The 8,041-nt window shown below is 44.2% G+C and overlaps 1 pseudogene across 1 annotated transcript; it reads right to left on the minus strand.

The window, feature by feature from the left end:
- Window positions 1-839: 839 nt before the first annotated feature.
- LOC147999338 (DNA-directed RNA polymerase II subunit GRINL1A pseudogene) lies at window positions 840-2,862 on the minus strand (annotated as a pseudogene). The gene has a single exon (XR_015643945.1). The product of XR_015643945.1 is annotated as a DNA-directed RNA polymerase II subunit GRINL1A pseudogene (transcript).
- Window positions 2,863-8,041: the final 5,179 nt, after the last annotated feature.

Here is an 8,041-nt window from a genome sequence, read left to right on the forward strand (position 1 = left end):
AAAATGCTTGGGGTGGTGTATAAAACCACATCTGTTTCCCCGCCAAGTAGCAGGTTCAAATAAAGGTGGATAAGGAATATAAGCCTGATAACTCGCATTGGCCGCAACAGAAGAAACCGTGAGTAAAGCATACACTGCTAACAATACGTGCTCAGCAGTAAAGGGCTTTCCTACAGGAGACAACATAGTTTTCCTTTCAGTGCTTAATCGCTTCACCTGACCCCACATAGGTAATGGGGTTGTCACTGCATCGATCCTTCTCCGTTGTCCTTTGGCGACACAAAGAGAAGCCAGGGCCTCAGTAATGGAGGACACCTCCTTCATCTCAGGAGAACATCCATCAGGAGAAAATGTAGCTGGTTTAACTGGATTCCTCTGAGGGTAGGGAGTGGTTCTTATCATTCTGTGCTTGGATCCGTCTCCCGGGTAACCAGAATTGTCCCCCATCCTGTAAGGAGACAAAACCCTCTCCCCTACATACAGTAATATCCCTTCCTGTCATTCAGCATCTCGGGCAATTTTTATCCATATTGTCTGTTCCATGCCTTCAGGGAGAAGTCCAATAAAGTGTCTATCTGCTCTTCATATACCTTCACCTTGTGGTAAATTAAGAAGATTAATAAAAAATAATGCTTATGCCAATATTACTCTGGGACAGGTGTGCAAACTCCATTCAGGCTGTGTAAGGTCATCTCTTTTCCTCCTTTTTAATTTTATAATTTGTCATTTCAGGGTATGGTGAACTCTTTCAACAAAAGCTTGTCCTTGTGGATGGTATTCTATACCAGTAATATGTACAATATGATATCATTGACAAAATGGTTTTTTTTTTTGCTCTGATTGGTATTTTATTTCTCCTTTACAAGTTCCACATAATAGACAAAGGCTTTTTGATAACATTGTTATCTTTGCTGGAAATGATCATATAATCATTTTAAACAGCACAAATGTGCACATACAGGACTGAGGTTTCTGCAGCCTGTAAACACCTCTGTGGGTTTAACAAGGAAAAAAAGCAATTAACTGACAATTCAACTGTAACACTTAGAAAAACACCGGTTTCCTTACCAAGCACGAGTGTCCTGTACAGGGCCTATCATCCCAGATGGCAATGAGTTCAAGCCAAGGGCAGCCAGGAGCAGCTCCCCACACCAGCTCAGAAGACCCTCCTCACCCAGCACTTCTTCCAAGTGCTCCTTAACCTCATCACAGGTGACAGCAGTCGCCCCAAGAGAGGACAGAGCAGCAGACACAGTGGTGGTGGTTCCCGAGTGTTGTGTGCGGCATTTCACATCCAGCGTCTCAGGAACCTGTCCATGCAAGCATGCGTACCATTCTTTAGACTGCTCCCCTCATTTCTCGAGTGAGGGGGACCAGGCCTTCCTAATTCACTTTAGGTGCCTGGGATAACAAAGTATTTCACCAGAAGGGGTGTAAGCAGTGCTATCTGATAAGAATACGAAGAAGGAAAAAGCAGATATCTTATAGAAAACGTGTGTTCTACTCACACTAAAATATCAGACCAATGCACAATATACTGCAAAACTGTAACACAATACGGCCAAACACAATGTTCAAATATTGAACTGTTCAAGCATGTGAAGATCATCTTCTGAAAGACAAACTGGGTTCTTATTTTGTAGCTACCTTTCTGTAAGTTAAACTGCTGTCCCTCAACAAGGTCTGACACTGTCTTGGTACTTGTTAGGAAGTTCGATGAGACAATGTAAGCTCAAGAGTCAACTCCCGGGATCTCCCAGCGCTCATTTTCAGCATTCATCTGAGGACTGGCATCATCTTCATCCCTCAATTCTCGGTATCTCCCTGAAGACTCCCCTTCTGGTTTGTAGCTCTGTATTGTAATATTCAGTCCCTCGGCTAGTTTCTGTGCTGCGAGCTTTGCCCGCATCTCCTCATAATTCTGCTTCTGCTCTTTCTGCAGAGCCAGCGACTCTTCTATGGAGAGCAGCTGTGCAGGCAGGGGGTGGAGCAGAAGAAGGCGAGTTGCTGTGACATCATCAAGATGCTGCCTAGCCCTGCATCTCTGCTCTTCTGAGGAAGCAGGAGACTGAGCCCTCTGACAATGACTTGGTGAGTCACTCTGTTGTGTGGGTAACACATTGGTCTTAAACTTATGAGGAGGGGGCACTGGGTTTCTAGCTCGCATTTCTAGCACTGTCATGTAATGAGGCTTCTTAGGAGTCTCACTCTGCAGTCCTGGAAAGTTCTCAGTGCTGGTGTTTTCTTCTGAGGGTTCAGTCTGGTCTGCAGTTGTGATCTTTTGCCATTTAGTGATAAACAGACTGTCGACGCTGCTGGAAACCTCTTCCGCTTGACTTGAATGCTGGGGGAGATGTTCATTAACTTCAGATGGGGGAGCCTGGACTGTGATGCGGACAGACGGGCTGGTACTCACTGTGCAGCCAGTCTCCAAAGTCTCTTCATTGCCTTTGTGAGTGAGCTGTGTAGGTCCCTGAGTTTCTGAGGTTGTTTTAGATGATTCAATGTCTACTGACGAACATTCAGAACTAATGATGAAGTATCAAGCATCAGGTCAGAATTCTGGGCCTTGTCTATGTCGGTATCAACTCTTGTGTTTGCTTTATGCCTTAGCTTACAGTCAACACTAACAGGATGAAGTAGTTCAGTTCTCCCTCTGACCTCTTCACTTTCTGAAATGGCAGCTTTCAGTTTGGCAGTGGTGTCTGAGATCTTTTTACCTTTGTCGGGCAATTTGCAAATGAATTTTTCTTTGCGCAAAAGTCTCTCCTGGCGCCTCAACCTCTCCCGCAGCTCCGCCAAACTCTGCTGCCCCACGTCCTCAGGAACTGGGGGCTCGAAGCCGCAGGGCAGGGAGCACATTGTGCATGGGCTGAGGCTGGCCCCTCAGGCAGGGTTCCCCAGCAGGGCCCATGGAGGTCGCAGGCTCCTTGGACAGCAGCAACTCTGGAGAACGTGCAGGAGTCGCCATTTTCCCAGAAGAGCCGACAAAATTGTTTAAATTGATAAGAAATATATGTTGGTCCATAATCAGTTTTAATTTTAGAAGGCGGTCCCATAACAGCAGAAGTTTCCAATAGATGCTGTATAACATGAGCAGTGCGTACTCCTGGCAATGGTGTAGCCCACACAAATTTTGAAAAATTATCTATGCTTACATGTATATATGAAAGGCGACCAAACTCAGAAATATGGGTTCCATCCTTCTGCCACGATGTATTAGGTTGCATTCTTCTGGGATTAATTTCAGATGGAATACATTTTATAAGTGAAGGCTTACAAATACGACAATTAGCAATAATTTGTTTGGCTTCAGAATAGGGAACCTTATATTTAATATGCAAATATCCTGTATTGGCATGATTATGACTGTTTTCTTCTGGGGTAGCAAATGCCACTAATTGATCTACCATATGATTGCCATGTGTTAAAGATGCTGGCAATCTTGAATGTAATCTAATATGTATAATAAATATTCTGCAGTTTCAGAATAACAATAATCCTTTAATATGTGAGAATAACATTTAATATAGGCTTAGATGTAGAAACAACAGCAGTTGCAATATTCTGTACTACTCCTACAACATAAGCTGACTCGGCTATAATATTTTTACATCATGAGTAAAATCCGGCAATACATTAATTACTGCTAATACTTCATTTTGTTGTACTGACCCAAAAGAAGATTCTTGTCCCCAAAATTTATCTTTGGTCCAATAAGCCATCTGTCTTAGATCTTTGGTCTTGGAGCTATCTGTAAACACAGTAATGGCAGATGGTAATGGATCAACAGAAATTAGTGTATTTATCACATTTTTTTTTGTTTTCTTAAGCAATCCCAGAATTTACTATGGGGAAAATGAAATTCAGTATTTCTAGTGTAAGAACTCATGACTAATTGAAAAACTTCAGACGTCTGCATTAAATATTCCACTTTATTTTTGCTTAATGAGAAAACAAAAGCAGCAGAATCATATCCCCACAGTGTAACAGGTCTTTGTATGCCTTGCTGAATAATTAAAGAAATTTGTTCCTCATATGTTGTTAATGTTTTGTTAAAGTTAAATTTAATATATATCCATTCTAAAGGCAACTCATCTTGAGCTAAAGTGCCTATAGGATATTCAAGAGTATTTCAATGTATAATTTAATAACTCTATCTGGATCAATACGTGCCAAAAATGCATCTTTCCATTTTCAGAGAAGATATACTTACATGCCTTCATATAAGCATTAATATCCCCAGTCTCCTTTATAGGTAATTATGCTCTCCTATACTCTTCATTAGCATTTTCAAAAGCAAGCATTTGCAGCAGTTGTCCTCCAGCTTCCTCTCCTACCACTGTTCTTTCCATTGTTAATTTTAGTCTACATAAAAACTTAATATATGGTTCATAGGAAGTTACTGCCTTTTTCAACCAACCACTATCATCCTTTATAATAAGTTGGTTGGGCCACAACTTGAACCGATGATAGACATTGTCCCAGGATAGACATTCTTTATCAGCAGGTCTCAGGGTAGAACTGGATATGTGACCCTGTGCTATAGCACTGTCCAGAGTGGTAAATGCAGCTTCTGAAGAGGAATGCAGGCCTGGCCTCTAGACCTCCACCTTCCAGGCCTGTCTGGAGAGCCTGATGCCCTGGCAAAAGAGACTCCTTCTCTCCAGAGGAGCACTGCAGTCAAATGACATCTCAGTGATGAAAACTATCAGTCCCCAAAGGCATTCCACTGAGCAGAGATAGCCTCAGTCATGCACCTCTGCCCATCCCCAGTTCCTCATGTCAATAACTCAACCTTTCATGAACTAGATGGTAATGCTTGAGGCAGGATGATCAGTAGTTTACTGGCCAATCTGCGCTCTATGAGACGCTCTCCCTGAAATCAGAGCCAGCAGGAAATTCAGTATGAAAGCTCTTTGTAGCCGAGCTCAACAACCTGATTCAGAGCCTAGGATCCCACCCGGTAGGATAAAGTGACTTCCATGCTTTTTCGTCTACCTTCAACACTCATGCTTTGTAATGCACACCCCTACAATGAGATCAATACACATGGAATAAAAATTAAACAGAAAAATTAATGAAGACAATGCAGACAATGTTTTAAAGGATCCTGGGAGTCCTCACTCTGCACTTCCCTTTCCTTTGCCTTGGGAACAGCACCTGCACCAGAGGCTGAGACTTCCTGCAAGAGAGAGAGGAGAGATGCACTGTTCATTCCGCTGGAGCTGTGCAAAGACCAGAGCCACCTGTCTTTTCCTGATAGTGGGAGCTGGGCCCAAGTGTGGGCTGCTCCTACTAGAGGCACCACAAGAAGAGGATAACCTTCCTCAAACCTTCCTGGAAGTCAGAGCACTGGCTATGGACTTCCCTCAATCCTCAGAGGACTCTCTTTCAGCGATGGCTCAGAGCCTCTTAGGACAGAAAGGGACCAGAGCTTCCCCCCAAAGCAAGATCCCGGTCTTATCTGACAGGTATGAGGGCTTAGGGATGGGACAGAGGATGTGACAAGGTTACATGTAGCACAGGGGCTAGGTTAATAAAGAAATCAAAGAGGAAAGAAACCTGGAAGATTCCTCATCTGTTCTTTTTTGCTCTATTTGTAGGGATATTTGCAGTGTGGGGTAGAGGACTATGACACAGCACAGCCTTCTCTGCTCATGGTGAGCTTTCTAGGCTGCCTGGTCACTGTGACCAGCAACTTTTCAACTGTGCCACACTACTCCAAAGGCTGACACAACTGGTGACCATGTAGCAATAGGACTGTACTGACTTAGGGACATTTGGAATCACACAATGATCATGTGTCACAGATGGGTTTCTTTTTTTAGAAAAGGAGTAAAACAAAAACTATTTATTTTGTCCATATGAGTGAGTACACTGTCCCTGTTTTCAGACACAACAGCAGAGGGTAGAAGATGAGATTAGAAATGGTTATAAGACACAGTGTGGTTGCTGGGGATTGAACTCAGATCCTCTGGAAGAGCAGTCAGTGGTCTTAACCACTGAGCCATCCCTCCAGCCCCAGTATATTGTATTTTCAGTATTGTTTGTTTTTATTTCTTTTCTCACCTATGTCTGTATGGCGTTTCTGTGAGTACAGGTACTCATGTGCTTGTGTAAAGGTCAGGGACAACCTGAGCACAGGTCCTCACCTTCTACCTCTCGTTCATGGCTGTGTATGCTAGGCTAGCCCTTCCCCCTAATCCTAGAGACTGTACACTTTAGGCTCCTATCTCCCTGTGGGAAGTGCTGGATGACAGACACTACTGTATCCAGGTTTATGTGGCTTCTAGGGACCTAAACTGTCGTTGGGCTTGTTCAGAAGAAAATAAACACCATTTCACAGCCCTGGCTGGGCCAGGCAGTGCACGGGTCTTTGCTGCTCTTGCAGAAGACTTGAGTTCAGTCTCCAGCACCAGGGTCAGGTGGCTCACAACCACCTGAGACTCCAGGTCCAGGAACTTCCAAGCTCTTCTGGATCAACCTACATGGTAAAAGCAGGGCTGGGAGCTGGAGGCTTCTGGTATTGGCTAATCCCTGCAGTAGGGGGCAAATCGTGGGCATATGAGGTAACATGGAACCCTGTAATTCTACAAAGTGCAGAAGCTCCTGATGTCCCTCATGGTGCCCCAGAGCCTGCTCACCACACATGGAGGCTTCAGGAACATGGCCTTGTTCTGACCTGTGTGCACTCTGCATCCTCACTCTCTACCCCCTGCTTTTCGGGGTTGGAAGTCTCAGGTTTAGGAGGCGCCTACCATAGGCCTCTTCCCTTAGCATTTCAGCATTTTACATTTTATGTAGTTTGTGGTCTTCCTGTGCCATGATATGCACATGGAGAGCAGAGGACACAATGTGGACTCAGTTCTCTACTTTCACCAGATGATCAAACTGAGGCCATGAGGCTGGGTGGCAGAGCCTTTACCTGCTGATCTGTACCCACTTGACCTTCACCAAGCATCCTTTGCTGTACACAGATATATCAGCCTGTGACCCTCATCCTCCAGACTCTTATGAAGCAAACCCCATAGGTGTGGAGCTCTCATGTTAGCCAGGGCTAAAGAGGAAGGCAGCAAGCCCTTCAGGAACTCTAGAAAAATGTCTATACTGGGACTAAACTCCTGCTGCCATGTAGGGCTACATTTTTCCTTTAAAACAGAAGGATGTGTGGTGGTGGTGGCACAGGCCTTTGATCCTAACACTTGGGAGGCAGAGGCAGACAGATCTCTGTGAATTCTAGGCCAGCTCCCTCTACAGAGCTAGTTCCAGGTCAGCTACACAAAAAAACCCTGTTTCCAAGAGTAAAACAAAGAAAGATAAAGAAGGAAAGAAGAAAGAAAGAAAGAGAGAAAGAAATAAAGAAAGAATGAATGAATTTATATTTTGTATACAATGAGATGCCTGCCTGTCTATGCCTGAACCATCATGGTAACTATAACTCTTGTCACATCTTCATTAATTCAAATACTGAAGGCTAAATGGGTAAATCTTAATGACAATACAATGAGGGGGTATGCTGAAGAGATGGTTGGTTTAGTGGCTAAGAGCAGAAGACCAGGGTTCAGTTCCCAGTGCCCACATGGTGGCTCCTATTAGGCTGTAATTGCAGTTCTAGGGAATCAGTCTGGACTTCACGGGCACCACCCATACCACATGGTGCACAAGCATTTATTAGGGAAACACTCAGGCCCATAAAAATAAGTAAATAAAATATATGGTTAACAGACACTGTGATTCAGGAAGTTCTTAGTGACTTTGGTTATCATTTCTCTCTCCTGGAGACCTGTCTTCCTCATGGCTCGGCCTCCCTGGCTTCTAGGACATTCCCTAGCTCTCTGGAGCATGAAGTACTCAATACCATAAGCCAAGCATTGCAAAGCCATCTGCACCTTCACTGCTACACCTTCTCCATGGCTGTGTCTAAAGGGAGAGACTTGGAATCCCACAGATGCAAGGCCAAACCTGTTGGGCTATGTGAGCCCAGCCACCCAATAGTCAGATCTATTCCTGCCCTTGGCTATGGCATGAGGCTCTTAAG

This window comes from Rattus norvegicus, chromosome 19 (assembly GCF_021556685.1).
Source record: "Rattus norvegicus strain SHRSP/BbbUtx chromosome 19, alternate assembly SHRSP_T2T, whole genome shotgun sequence".
Taxonomy (NCBI): Eukaryota; Metazoa; Chordata; class Mammalia; order Rodentia; family Muridae; genus Rattus; species Rattus norvegicus.